Source organism: Rana temporaria, chromosome 10 (genome assembly GCF_905171775.1).
Source record: "Rana temporaria chromosome 10, aRanTem1.1, whole genome shotgun sequence".
NCBI lineage: Eukaryota > Metazoa > Chordata > Amphibia > Anura > Ranidae > Rana > Rana temporaria.
This window is the reverse complement of record NC_053498.1, coordinates 51,609,799-51,625,709: the sequence shown is the minus strand read 5'-3', so window position 1 is coordinate 51,625,709 and position 15,911 is coordinate 51,609,799. Positions and strand designations below refer to the sequence as shown.

At 44.0% G+C, this 15,911-nt stretch overlaps 1 protein-coding gene across 4 annotated transcripts in view; it reads right to left on the bottom strand.

The window, feature by feature from the left end:
- PPFIA3 (PTPRF interacting protein alpha 3) overlaps positions 1-14,753 on the bottom strand; it is a 624,634-nt gene extending 609,881 nt beyond the window's left edge. For 3 of the 4 annotated variants that reach the window (XM_040327612.1, XM_040327615.1, XM_040327614.1), the window contains exon 1: positions 13,997-14,752. The gene's annotated coding sequence lies outside the window, so the exon portion shown is untranslated. Of the gene's footprint in view, positions 1-13,996 lie in introns of all 4 variants that reach the window. The other variant, XM_040327613.1, reaches the window with a different exon arrangement.
- Between the last annotated feature and the right edge of the window lie 1,158 nt (positions 14,754-15,911).

Genomic DNA, 15,911 nt, shown 5'->3' with positions numbered 1-15,911 from the left:
TGCTAATGTGAAAGAACAGCTACGATTTTCACATTTAACTAAATGTGAAAATCAGAGGTGTTCTGTCACATTAGCAAGCATGTAAGGTTTGCTGCTGCGTTTAAAATTTAACATGTAAACAGTCTGTCAGATTTACATATACTGTATTTAAGCACATGAGCTCCGTTTTGTGTTGAAAATAACTGTGAAATGTAAAACTCTGTTGGGTGTAACAAGATGTCCGCTTGCCCCCTTCTCACTAACATTACTGTGCAGAAGTGTGGGGTGGAGCAAGATGGCGGCGACGAAACGTCACTTCCTGATGAGACAGCCGCCGCCGGGTGTACCAAGACGACCACCGCTCCAGAGCTAGGCAGAAGCCGGGGACTTTCCTATGGCCGCACCCGAAAATCGCGGGTCATCCAGCCTGGAGATCGGGGGGTGAATCGAGATCGCGATCATTTCGCGATTAATCTTGCAGCTCTACATCACACCTATTCCAGGATAGATCATCCCTTGCTTCCGTATTGAACGTCGGTTAAAATGTCCACTTCCTGGTCTGATCATTCCCCACCGCGATCAATTGGGTGGCACATAAAGCCAGAGCGAAACGGACCCGAGAACAAACAATTGGAGGCAAATCTAGACTCGTTAATGGAGGAACAGCATAGTTACATAGTTAGTCAGGTTGAAAAAAAGACAAGTCCATCAAGTTCAACCATAAGAAATAAAATAATTATAATAATATCGTACAATCACATATACCCAATTCTATACCTACAGTTGATCCAGGAGGAAGGGGAAAAAAAAACAGCAAAGCATAATCCAATTTGCAACAGCAGGGGAAAAAATCCTCCCTGATCCCCCAGGAGGCAATCGGATATTCCCCGGATCAACTTTACCTATAAATGTTAGTACCCAGTTATATTATGTACATTTAGGACAGTATCCAGGCCTTTCTTAAAGCACGTTACTGAGCTGGCCAGAACCACCTCTGCACAGAGTCTAAACCACATTTTCACAGCTCTTACTGAGCTGAAAGGTGAAATCTCTTTTCCTCTAGATGTAAAGAGTGCCCGCTTGTCCTCAGTGTTGACCGTAAAGTGAATAACTCAACACCAAGTTCACTATATGGACCCCTTATATATTTGTACATAGGCATAGGATCCCTCAGAATGATATTAGGCATAAAATAGACGAAGCGAGACTGGCACTCAACCTGAGTCTGACTACACAAGCAGAGAAACATATTAGCTGGTCCAAGCACAAGTTTTACACCATGGGAGACAAACCAACCACAACGTTAGCCAGGAAGCCCGTACCCCGACCATGAACGCCGACTTTAGCCAAATTAAGATTGGCCACCGGGCACCCCACTCAAAACCCCAAATTAATCCTCAAGGAATTTCACAAATTTTATGCCAGACTGTATAGCCCACCGATTAAATATGAGCCACCTAAGGCAGAAATGTTCTTTTGCGATATCCAACTGCCCAAACTGACACAAGCCCACATGGAACTGATGGACAAAGATTTTACAGAATCGGAGATTAAGATGGCTATCAAAACTATCCACCCCTCTAAGGCCCAAGGGCCAGATGGCTTCTCCAGCCATTACTATAGAAAGTACCAAGAAATTCTTGCTCCCACTTATGTTCTTATTTTAATGACCTGAGACGGGGTAATAAAATCACCAGTCATGAGAATGAGGCTTACCTAAATGTAATACTGAAACCAGGGAAAGATCATGGGGACTGTGCCAATTACAACCCAATTTCCTTAATCAACATGGACTTAAAAATGTTAACTAAAGTACTGGCCCTTAGACTAAACACTTTCCTCCCACACTATATTCACCCAGACCAGGCCTGTTTTGTTCCGAACCGACGGGCATCAGATCAAACCTGCAGGTTAATAGACCTAATTTCAGCGGTCCAGTCAGACTGGGACTGCAAGGGACCTAGAGGGGGAATGCTGCTCTCCGACATACAGAAAGCGTTAAGATTCTCTCTCCTGGGATTATTTGTTTAAAGTATTATGTCGCTTTGGATTTGGCGAATGCTTTCTAGCCCTCCTTCAGACACTATATGACACGCTGTCTGCTTCATTAATGCTTAGAGGGTACTCCTCCCAACCCCTTGCTATTAGGAGTGGTACTAGGCAGGGATGCCCATTGTCCCCGCTGTTATTTGCTCTAGCGATAGAGCCCCTGGCTATCAGAATTTGCTGATATCCAGGGGATCGCCTACGGGGACTATGAGCATAAATGGCTACTCTTTGCTGACAACCTACTACTGACTCTGTCATTGCCGATCACTTCCCTCCCTAATTTATATGCAATCTTACAACCATTTTCCGATATATCCGGGCTAAAAAATTAACAATAGCAAATCTAGGGCATTGAATCTGTCATTGCAGAGTTCCACCCAGAAAACGCTAGAACAGTCCTACCAATTTCTATGGGAACCGGAGGCTCTTCCATATCTTGGAATACATTTAACCTCATCAATTCAAAACGCTATATAAACGGAATTTCCCTGCCCTGTTCAAGCGGTTGACTGAGGATCTAGCTAGATGGCAGATTCACCCCCCCCCCCCCATCGTGGTTTGGCAGATTACACTCAATAAAAAAATGAACGTGTTACAGAGAATACTATACTTATTTCACACCATACCTGTGACATTGGCTCGAAATGACCTCCAAACATTTCAAAATATAACTTTCCAGTTTACCTGGGGAGATAAGAGACCTAGGGTGAACAAAGGTACAATGAGCACTCCCAAACGGAAAGGGGGACTTGGCCTGCCTGATCTACAGAAATATTTCTACGCGACCCAGTTGGCCCAACTCTCTAGGTTTCACTCCCAAAAACCCCAAGCAATATGGATGACTATGGAATTTTATTCCTGTCGTCCTGAACCAATCTCTCACATTATGGGGCTCCCAATGAAAGAGAGACCGATTTATATTATGTCCTACCCTTTCCTTCTTGCTAGAAAAATTGGGACAGACTCTCAAGGACTCATAAATTGAAGTTACCCCACAATCCACTAGCACCTCTATTGAAAAATAGAGCGTTCACCCCGGGCCTCACTCACCTCACGTTCGAATGGTGGACCAACAAGGGCCCAATACAAATAGCCAATCTTTGCGACCACAAAGGTATGCTATTCGAATGATCTCTGATAGACAAATATCAAATACCACCCACTGAACGCTATAGATATACTCAAATACACCATTATGTACAAACTGTAGCCCGTAAGGGTGATTTAGTGACGTTGACTCCCATGGAACATTTATGTAGTCAATATGATAAAATCAGAAGTCACATATCTGCTATATATACAATTTTGATGTATATTTTAACAAAACTGAACTACATGATTCAATGGGAGCGAGATTTCCAGGAAACCCTTAACCGCTTCCCGACCGCCGCATGTAGATATACGTCGGCAGAATGGCACGTACAGGTACATTGGCGTACCTGTACGTCCCTGCCATTCCGTGGGTCGGGGGTCCGATCGGGACCCCCCCCCCGCTACATGCGGCGGTCGGATTCCCTCGGGGAGAGATCCGGGACGACGGGCGGCTATTCGTTTATAGTCGCTCCGTCGCAATCGCTCCCCGGAGCTGAAGAACGGGGAGAGCCGTATGTAAACACGGCTTCCCCGTGCTTCACTGTGGCGCTGCATCGATCGAGTCATCCCTTTTATAGGGAGACTCGATCGATGACGTCAGTCCTACAGCCACACCCCCCTACAGTTGTAAACACACACTAGGTGAACACTAAATCCTACAGCGCCCCCTGTGTTTAACTCCCAAACTGCAACTGTCATTTTCACAATAAACAATGCAATTTAAATGCATTTTTTGCTGTGAAAATGACAATGGTCCCAAAAATGTGTAAAAATTGTCAGAAGTGTCCGCCATAATGTCGCAGTCACGAAAAAAATCGCCGTTCGCCGCCATTAGTAGTAAAAAAAATTTTTTTTATAAAAATGCAATAAAACTATCCCCTATTATGTAAACGCTATAAATTTTGCGCAAACCAATCGATAAACGCTTATTGCGATTTTTTTTTACCAAAAATAGGTAGAAGACTACGTATCGGCCTAAACTGAGGAAAAAAAATGTTATATGTTTTTGGGGGATATTTATGATAGCAAAAAGTAAAAAATATTGAATTTTTTTCAAAATTGTCGCTCTATTTTTGTTTATAGCGCAAAAAATAAAAACCGCAGGAGGTGATCAAATACCACCAAAAGAAAGCTCTATTTGTGGGAAAAAAAGGACGCCAATTTTGTTTGGGAGCCACGTCGCACGACCGCGCAATTGTCTGTTAAAGCGACGCAGTGCCGAAGTGTAAAAACCCCTTGGGTCATGTAGCAGCATATTGGTCCAGTCCTTAAGTGGTTAAAGCGGATGTAAAGGAAAAATGATTTTTCCTTTAAAATAACAAACATGTTATACTTACCTCCACTGTGCAGTTCGTTTTGCACAGAGTGGCCCCCAATCTACTTCTCCAATGGCTGCGCTGCTCTCAATCCATCCGCTCTAACCAATCAGCGGCCAGGCTGAGCGGCAAAGAGGAACTCGGGACCACGCGGGACTTTCGACGGGTCAGGTAAGTAAAACGGGGGTTTGGGGGGGGGGGGGGGCGGCAACATCAGATGTTTTTTCACCTTAATGCATAGATTGCATTAAGGTGAATTTTTTTTTTTCATTTACAACTCCTTTAACCACTTCCCGCCCGGTCAATAGTCAATTGACGTCCGGGAAGTGATTGTGAAATCCTGACTGGATGTCTATTGACGCCGGAGGCTCTTTACCACATGATCAGCCGTGTCCAACCCATCAGTGCCACCTCATCGGTGCCACTTCATCGGTGCCCATAACTGAAGAAGAAAACTTACTTATTTACAAAAAAAATTAAACAGAAAAAAATAAAAACTTAGGGCCAGATTCAGGTACAATTGCGCCCGTGTAATGTAAGCAGTTTACGTTACACCGCCGCAAGTTTTCAGTTTTAGTGCCCGATCCACAAAGCACTTACCTGGAAACTTGCGGCGGTGTATCGTAAATATGTCCGGCGCAAGGCAGTCCAAATCGAATGGGCGGGTACCATTAAAAATTAGGCGCGCATGCTTCGTTTCGAAATTCCCGCCGTGCTTTGCGCGAACTGACGTCATTTTTGCGATCGACGACGTGCGTAGCGTACTTCCGTATTCCCGGACGTGTTACGCAAACGACGTGAAATTTAAAATTTCGACGCAGGAACGACGGCCATACTTTAGACAGCAATACGTTTGCTGTCTAAGGTTAAGGCACCCAAAACGACGACTAACTTTGCGACAGGAAACTAGACTAGCGGCGACGTAGCGAACGTGAAAAACCGTTGTGGATCGCGGTAACTCCTAATTTGCATACCCGACGCTGGTTTACGACGCAAACTCCCCCCAGCGGCGGTCGCGGTACTGCATCCTAAGATCCGACAGTGTAAAACAATTACACCTGTCGGATCTTAGGGATATCTATGCGTAACTGGTTCTATGAATCAGTCGCATAGATACTCAGAGATACGACGGAGTATCTGAGATACTCTGTCGTATCTCCTTTGTGAATCTGGGCCATAATTTTTTTCAAAGATTTCAGTCTTTTTTTTGTTGTTGCGCAAAAAATAAAAATCGCAGAGGTAATTAAATACCACCAAAAGAAAGCTCTATTTGTGGGAACAACATGATAAAAATTTCATTTGGGTAAAGTCTAGCATGACCACGCAATTGTCATTCGAATTGCGACAGTGCTGAAAGCTGAAAATTGGCTTGGGCAGGAAGGTGCGTAAGTGCCTGATATGGAAGTGGTTAAACACAAAATGTCGTGGCTTATATTAAATGAAAGGTTAACAGCACTAGTACAAGACAAGATGAAGTTGTTTTATAAAGTATGGGATCCATGGATTGGATACCTGACAAATGACCCCAGGACGCTCAGAAACTAGACCTATTGTCCTTAGATGGGTCTCTTGGTCACCAAAATAAAGCTCTATTTGTGGGAAAAAAGGATGTAAGTTTTGTTTGGGTGCAACGTCGCACGACCGCGCAATTTTCAGTTAACCGCTTCAGCCCCGGACCATTTCGCTGGCCAAAGACCAGGCCACTTTTTGCGATTCGGCACTGCGTCGCTTTAACTGACAATTGCGTGGTATTTCGACGTGGCTCCCAAACAAAATTGACGTCCTTTTTCCCCACAAATAGAGCTTTCATTTGGTGGTATTTGATCACCTTGCGGTTTTTATTTTTTGCACTATAAACAAAAATAGAGCGACAATTTTGAAAGAAATGCAATATTTTTTACATTTTGCTATAATAAATATCCCCAAAAAAATATATAAAAATCGTTTTTTTCCTCAGTTTAGGCCGATACATATTCTTCTACATATTTTTGGTAAAAAAAAAAAAAAAAAAAAATCGCAATAAGCGTTTATTGATTGGTTTGCGCAAAAGTTACTAAATAGGGTATTTTTATTAATATATATATATATATATATATATATATATATATATATATATATATATATATATATATATATATATATATATATATATATATATATATATATATTTTTTTTTTTACTAGTAATAGCGGCGATCTGCGATTTTTTTTATTTTATTATTGTGATTGCGACTTTATGGCAGACACATCGGACTCTTTTGACACATTTTTGGGACCATTGTCATTTTTACAGTGATCAGTGCTATAAAAATGCACGGATTACTGTAAAAATGACACTGGCAGTGAAGGGGTTAACCACTAGGTGGAGCTGAAGGGGTTAAGTCAGTACTAGGGAGTGATTCTTACTGTTAGGGGGCGTGGCTACGAGTGACATGTCACTGATGACTGTTCCGGATCACGGGGGAACAGCCATCAGTGACATGTCACTAGGCAGAATAGGGGAATGCCTTGTTTACAAAGGCATCCCCCTGTTCTGCCTTTGCCGACCGCAATCGCGGGCCGCCCGGGAACATCAAGCACACTTACGCAGCGGACGCGCACGGCAAATTTAAAGGGACGTACAGGTACGCCCATTTGCCTGCCCGTGCCATTGTGTCAACGTACATCTGTGTGCGTCGGTTCGGCAAGTGGTTAAAGCGACGCAATGCCGAAATGCAAAAAATGGCTCGGTCATTGGGCAGCCAATTCTTCCGGGGGCACCAACTCTTTTCTCTTGCAAACCTATGGCCACCATTAGTATCTGACATTTCTGAGTGCATGCTGTGGTTCCATCCACTGGCCTCTATGTCACTACAGGGCACAGTGGTAATATAGAGGCTAGCAAGTGGAACTACAGCATGCATGTGGGGATGTGGCATCCTTCTAGTCTAATTTTGTAAGGTAACTAGCAACAGACCCAGGGTCATTTTAAAGCTGAACTCTAGATATGATCTTAATTGCATTTTTACATTGTTTGGACCTATGTAAGTATGCAAATCTCATGCCTGAAGGGCTCCTTTGGAAGCCAACAATCACTGTAGTAGTTGATGCTACTTCACAGGTCCTGTGCCAAACAGCTGCCCAACAAATGACACGGGGTCACTCGCTTGGCACCGCAGCCATTCACAGAAGGACTTGCATTTTTTCAGTGAATACAAGGTGGGGAGGAGGGGCAGTGATGTCACATTTAAAGGAAACCTATAGGAACGGAGTACAAAGCCTGCCATTGCTGACATCTGAAAACAGTATATTCATGGCTGTCATGCTGAGCCAATTACTTCAGTACTTTCTAGGTCACTGACTCAGAATGAATAGGCTAATCAGGAGTTTAAAGTGGTTGTAAACCCTATTTTACAACCTTATGCTACAATTAAGCCTATATTAAGGCTTACCTGTAGCCAGGTTTCCATTAGGGATTGTGTAGGTTAGCATTTGCATTCTGTCACATTTTAGATCAGTCTCAAATGCTTCGATGACATTTCCTAATGCCTTTAGAAGTGCTGATATACTGTAGCTCCAAAACTGTACCTCATTGGGAGGGACATTCTCTCATTTGGATCCCAATCCCTGTGTTCATCCTTCCACCTCAGCAATCTCTCTTTTTTGGTTGGATGCATGAACTTCTATTTACAAAAAATCTAGGTGAACTACAGGAAAAATAAAAATGTCCCCTTGCAGTGGGGCTGCACCACTACTGTAAGGGTAAAACACTTGTTTGGGTCTAGGGCAGAGGTGGGCAACCTGTGACCCTACAGCTGTTGTGGAACTACATTTCTCATGAGGCATTGCAAGGCTGGCAGTTACAAGCATGACTCTACATGTCCCGAGGCATTGCAAAAGTGACAGTTACAATTACTCCCAGAGGCATGATGGGACTTGTAGTTCTGCAACAGCTGGGAAGGCCACAGGTTGCCTAGCCCTGGTCTAGGGGGGGGGGGGGGGGCATAAAAAAAAAAAACAGCTTTACTCACCTGAACTTCCTCACCCTCGTTTCCTCTGGGCTGCTCTATTGGTCCCTGCAGCTTCTTTAGGACCCAGAGAACAGCGAGGATCACTGGAGTAGCAGCGACTTCCCCAGTGATTCTCCTCTACCACAAAGATAGGCTAGGTATGACATAGGTATGCTGACATTGGTCCAAACTGGACCAGCGTAACTGTGCAAAAAGCAGGGATGGACCGATACCGATGCTGGCATCGGTGCTGATACTAAGCATTTGCCTCCTCTCCTTTCCCTCCCACCAGTTCTGACGGGTAGCTTCCCCACCACCTCCTCCTTTCTCTCCCGCCAGCTGCAGTGTTCTCCTAGCTGCTAGCGGCTCTGTCATCCTGTCTGGTTCGACAGCTTCCTGGTTGTCAACAGCGGCTGCGGACGGATCTCCTCATCTAGCTGCTCCCTTGGTTTTACCCAGCTGTTACATCTGCTCCCTTTCTCCCTGGCCAGGAGCTTGTTGTTGAGCCATGCATCTGGGATCCTATCCACACATAGCAGCATGTAAGTGGACACTCTTAATTCCACTTCACAATAAGGTGAACTATTTTTATGAGCTGGAACTTTGTTTTTTTTCCCTTTGCCCAGTGTGTCCCATGTTTGTATGATACACACAAGCTTGGCAGTATTTTATGCAGAGACTATATTGCCTCTGTGACAGACTCACCAGGGACATCACTGGACCCTCGTATGCCTAAAATCATCCTATGTCCACTAGGGGCATAGGATGACTGAGAAATTATATATTGGACTACCTGAGCCAGGATATCTGTAAAGAACTATTTTGATTCTGAACTCAACGGGTTAATTGTAAGAGTGACTCCTTCATACTGTTAGATGCTAATGTCCTCGCCTCCGGCCATCTCTCTATTCTCTGTGCTAATTGACCCTGCTATTGTGTGAATATGTCCTGTGTTTACACTTATGATAATGTGTATTGTATAGCAGGTGAGAGGAGACGGGACGCCTACCTTGAAAGGTCATATCTCGGAGTCACCTCGTCTGGGTAAATAAGTTAATTAGCTCATGTTAATTTATGTTCTGGTTACCTCCTCTTTAAACTGTATATAAGATTGTATTCTTGGTTCTATTTAACACTCCATGTTTAGCACACAAACAAGTCTCGTCTCGTTGTGTGTTGAGAGCAGCTGGAATATCCGATATCTATATCCAGACTGATAGGGAGCAGTATATGACGGAAGCACTCAAGCGGAGTGTGGGACGTTCCGTTACAGCCTCAATTAAAGACGTCTGTAATTTAAGGACTTTGCACTTCAAGGACTGGTTGTTAGGTATGATTTTTGCATTTATTAATTCAATAAATAATGAATTTGTTTATACTTTTATTTTTACTTAAGTATTATTACCCAGTCTTCCTAGGCAATAGGTATTGGTAATGTGTATCGGTGAGTACTTTAAAAAAAAAATATATATTTTTTTTTTATATTCGGCATTCCCTCTGCTGGTATGCAATAATATACATTAACGCATGTATACATTTCAATCCCTTATTGCATTGGAGGGTTTCGGGCCCCCTTTTGGCCCATGCTTTCTTTTGTATTGTTCATGGGGCTCTATCTAAATGCAAGTTGATATATAAAAGCAGGGCATCCCCCAAGAAATTCACCAAAATATGTCAGCCATGGTTGGATGTCTCTGAGGTTTACTGGGAGGGGGATGTCCCATCATCGCAGCTTACTCAATACGTTTCTTTCCACTACAGTAGCTTAGGAGCACTGGTCCAACGGACGGCAAAAAATTAGCCAGGTATTGTTTTGCCACCAACTTTCCGCCAAATAAGGGGTCCCTGTGAATGTGACGCTGATATGTGGTGCTGGTATGAATTTGAATTTTGGTTGGGGGTTTCTTTGTTTTTGGCACAGGGTTTCCATTTGATGAATATCAGTTAATATCTGATTTTGTATGCCCTCGAGTGCCATATGTGCCAGTAATCTAATCTTTTTTTCTTTGTATCTTATATCGTAAAAAAAAAAAAAAAAAAAATACCTTTTTAAAAATATATTTCAATCCCATTACCAGTACATTTTTTTTTTTATAATTTACTTACCTTATTTTCGTCTTCCTGATCAATTCCATTTTGATTGTGAGCATATGAAGCCCACTAGGACTCTCTTCCGGGATTAGGTGCATGCTGGCTACCCAGCATGCACCACTGGATCTCATACACACACATTGTAAGCCAGGCGTAGCGCTGACAGTGTGTAGATCTGCCTTTGATTGCGTCCTTTCCTGTTCTGAAAGAATGCAATGCTATCCTTCGGTGCTGCCCACTGACTCCTGGGAAACTATGACACACATCTCCCAGGAGCACAGGCGCCATGGGATATCATTTAAATCGCAGCGGCCCGCAAATGGCAGAGTAAAAGGGACCCAATGACAACAATGCAGACAGAGTAAGTAAACAACATGAAAAAAAATGGCGCAAATGTTGTTCATGCAGAAAGCTGCTGATTGATGTAAACATTATAATATGAATGGAACTCTCCTTAAAGTAACTGCATGCAGAAGGTTGTGATTTTGGAAGGTGGATGCCTGCTAAATACTTCTAGCAGCAGCAGATTCTTTTATGTTATGCACACAGGATATACAGGATTTAAAAAAGCAGCAGGAATGGTGAGAATAATGATCCCAGTGCAGAAACAAAATGTCATTATTCGTTTTTTTAAAGCAATAATTCCAAGGAAAGATGGCTTCGGACTGATTGATGTGAGCTCCTACAATAAAATAAAGCTAAATTCTGGGATAAGTAAATATTGTTTAAATGCAAGAGGCATATATGGGCCAGATTCACGTAGAATTCCGGCGGCGTAACGTATTGCATTTACGTTACACCGCCACAAGTTTTATGGGCAAGTGTTTGATTCACAAAGCACTTGCCTGTAAACTTGCGGCGGCGTAGCGTAAATCTGTCTGGCGCAAGCCCGCCTAATTCAAATGGGGCGTGTATCATTTAAATTAGGCGCGTTCCCGCGCCGAACGTACTGCGCATGCTCCGTTTTGAAATGTCCCGCCGTGCTTTGCGCGAAATGATGTCGCACCGATGTCATTTTTTGAACATCGACGTGAGTTACGTCCTTTCCTATTCACGGACGACTTACGCAAAAAAACAAAAATTTGAAATTCGACGCGGGAACGACGGCCATACTTTAACATGGCAAGTCTAAAGATAGGCCATGAAATACCAGCTTTAACTATACGCCGGGAAAAGCCGACTAGCGACGACGTAAGAGAATGCGACGGCCGCGCGTACCTTCGTGAATTGCCATAAACAGCTAATTAGCATACCCGACACGGAAAACGACGCAAACTCCACCCGGCAGGCGCCGAAGTATTACACCTACGATCCGAAGGCGTACGAAGCCGTACGCCTGTCAGATCGAAGCCAAAAGCCGCCGTATCTTGGTTTGAGGATTCAAACTAAAGATACGACGCAGCAAATTTGAAAATATGCCGAAGTATCAGTAGATACTCCGGCGTATTTCTTCTGTGAATCTGGCCCAGTATTCTTACTTGATTCTTGGTGTATTTTATTCAGATGTGTGTAGTAATCCAGTGTGAAATATTATGAGCAGGACCTTCCTGAAATAAAGACCGGTCACTGCTGTCCTCTCTCCTTGTGCAGGGTGACTAGTCTTGTCTCAGCCCCCTCCTGTTTTCTACAGACAGCCTGTAGCAGGTAGGGCCTGCTGGGTCCCTCCCACAGCTCTGCTCTATGCACAGTGATGTCACACTCACTACTACTGTCAACTGGGCTTGCAAAGGCATTTAGTACACACAAAGTGGATTTATATAATTTGTGGCTACTGAGAAATATATTTAAACTAAAAGTTTGTTTGACCTTAGCTTGAACTAACCAACCATTTGCATAAAGCAACATTTCAGAAAAGCAACATCTTTCTCTAAAAAATACAAGCCCCTCTGTGTGGCTAACCCTCCTCAGAATGCCATATCCAAGAATGTCTGAACAAGGGGAAAAAAAATACACTCTTATGAGGTTACCTGGCCTTTCCCTATTTTGGGAAATGTAACTGTGCTCCCAATTATTAAGATTGACTGATTAATGTTGGCACTGACACATTTGCCAGGGTGTCGCATACCGAACTGTATATTAGCTTATATTCCTTTACAAAGTACCTAAAGTAGTATAGGGCTGTATCTTTTCATAACCTTGTCCTTTTTTTTTATTAATGGGCGTTACTGTGATACAAACCAGGTGTGATCCTGAATAATAGCAGCTATTGGGGTAGCAAACTGCATTTCAGCCATCAGGACAACACAACCCTCTAGCCAGGCACACCTATATGAATAAGAGGTTCCATGAATGCAGTGAGCTGCCAGCTGATAAGGGAGGGGTCTGAGGATGAGAGTGACAGCAAAGATGGAATATAGGCTAGAGGGACGTATTAAGATACATAAAGAAAAATGACCAAGACGACAATATTCCCATGGCACATATAATAAACCAGGAAGAGCAATAATACAAAAATACCAAAACTACCATTTGCTGGAAATAGGGAGGAAAAGGCATGTGTGCCAAGACAAACATAGCAAATACATTATTTTACACACACACACACATATATATATATATATATATATATATATATATATATATATATATATATATATATATATATATATATATACACACACACACACACACACACACACACACACATACACACAATGTTAAACTACAGGATCATATGTTCAAGCGATAGATAGATATATAATACATGGGCACATGTTTTTGCAGATATTTATAGCAAAATACATATGTCCATATAAAGCAGTATATATGTCCATATATACTCAAAGCCTGCATGCAGACAGATAGGTATTATGACCTGTCCAGTGTTTAAGCATCCAGACATCAAAGGGAAACTGTAGAAATTCAAACGATGGTTGCAAAGAGAAAAAAAAAGGAAGATGAGAATGATGCGGACATAAATAGGATGGGATACAATGGCATAAATGGGGGAGGGTTGCAACACTGGTTGTCAGGGAAAGCAGAGAAGGATGTGATGAGGCAGTAGCAAGGCAAGATATGCAGACATGGAAGAGGGCAGTTGATAATGCTCCATTAATCCCTTCACTGCTGGAAGGGCCTGAAAACCACTCAGGGGATGTGGAGAGGCAAACTGCAAATGGGTGGGCTGATAAAACAGCAGGTGCAGAATGAGGTGAAGAATGGGGGGGGGGGGGGTTGATCAGAAGATTTTATAAGAGAACAGAAAAGGATGCATAGATCCATAGATGCCAACGTAGGCTGGGTAGGACCAAACTCCTTGAGGATGCCACTGGTAAGGAGTTGGTTAACAATGACATGATTGAGAGGAGGCAGATATTACATACTCAGCCCCCCAGTAAATCTACTGTTCCAGTGCTGCTACCATCGATCAGACGAGGATGTGGTACCCAGCATAAGAGGGATACTGATTGCAAATCCCATCTCCATCCATGAACAGGTGCAAGGAGGTGCTGTCAATCATCCATCCCCTCCCCCAACTTACTTGATCTCAGCAAGCTGGGCCTCTCTGGCCATCTCTTCCTCTCACAGGCCGTCTCCAGCTGAGCGTGCGGTCTCTCCTGGAATCCTGATGTCTCTTAGAATGGAAGCTTGCTTGGGCAGGGCCCTCTTCTCCTCCCGTTGGCTGATTTTAGGTGGGCTTTCTAACGCTTCCCTCTTCTAATGTACAGAGTGGCGGATTGCTTGCGCTTATTATATATAAAATTGGATAGTCCACGCACTTCGTTTACTACCCCTTGATTGGCGGTCTATTGGCATCTGTAATTGGAATGATCTCTTTAACTCCTGTTGAAGATTGTATTATAAAGAAATGCATAATATGTTCAAATGGATTTCATTTTTTATCCCCCAGAGTTGGTCTATATCACCTGAGGATGATAAGTGCCATCCTGTCCCTGGTCCCCACACTGTACCTCTGGAATGGTGAGCATCACCCCCCACCTCTTCAATGGTCCCTGTGCCACCTGGAAAGGTCTACTGTTGTCTTCTCTGATGTGTCCTGTGTCGGTCAGAGCTGTAGCTTAAACCCCGAAGATGCAACTATACTACCGAAGCAGCTGTGGCAGCCGGTGATCGGGATACCAAAGCCGGTCCTCCTCACTTCCATCATCCCTTCCTATGCCTGCCTGATACCCCGCTCCTCCCACCGCTCGGACAACGGGGTGCTCAAAATCACCCCTATTCCCAGCTCAGCAGAGGCAGCACCTCCCTGGCACATTGTACCCACCCTCTTTCCGACAGACATACGCCCTCTTCAGCCTATCACTGCACAAAGAGAAACCTGAGCCTTCCCCTACACCTACGAAGGCGTGGCTGTGAGGATTGAGTGGCGTGAGCGGCAGCCTATAGCGAGGGACATGTGGAAAAAGGAAGATCTGCCAATCAGAAACTGGGTGAGGCGGGATGAAATTTAAGGGATGATGTCATTCCGAGCGTGGTGAGGTTGTTTAAAGGGAAGGTGTATCGATGGGTGGGGGATGTCAACAGGGTGTTGGCGCAGGTGGCAGTGCGAGTGCAGCTTGTTAGGACAGTCCTGCTAGGAAAAACATCGACTATGCTTTGTATGGTGGTGTTTAGTTCTGCATATAGGGAGCTCATGTGTGTTCTATGTGATAATAGAGTGTAAGAGCTGGGTGACCATTCACCTGCCCAGGACTGGACTCATCGGGCCAGATTCACGAAGCAGATACGACGGTGTATCTCAGATACACCATCGTATCTCAGCTTTTTTCAGGTCCTATCTATGCGCCTGATTCATAGAACCAGTTACGCATAGATAGGGCTGAGATCCGACAGTGTTACACTGTGTTACACTGTCGGATCTTTTTTTTTGAATTAAAAATGGCGCCGGGGGCGTTCCCGCTGATTTACACTGAATAATATGTAAATCAGCGAGATACGCGAAATTCACGACCGTACGCGGACCCGACGCAGTGTTCTTACGTCGTTTCCGTAGCGCGGTACCCGTCGTATACTTACCCCTGCTAAAAGCAGGGGTAAGTATTGTTAAGTATAGCCGTCGTTCCCGCGTCGAGTTTGAAATTTCCTACGTCGTTTGCGTACGCCGATTCACGAACACGCGCGTCGCAAGTCTAGCTCCCGTCGCAACCACTGACGTCCTATTGACGTCAGTGGGAGCAATGCACGCCGGGAAATTCCCCGGACGACGCATGCGTATTTAAATCGGCGCGGGAGCGCGCCTGATTTAAATATGACACTCCCCTAGCCGCGGAATTTGAATTCCGCTGGGGGATTTAGGATCCGCCGTCGCAAGTTTGGAGGTAAGTGGTTTGTGAATTAGCCACTTGCCTCCTAAACTTGCGGGAGCGGATCTTAATTCACGTAGAACGAGCGGATCTATTAGATCCGCTGCGCTACGTGAATCTGGCCCATCATTT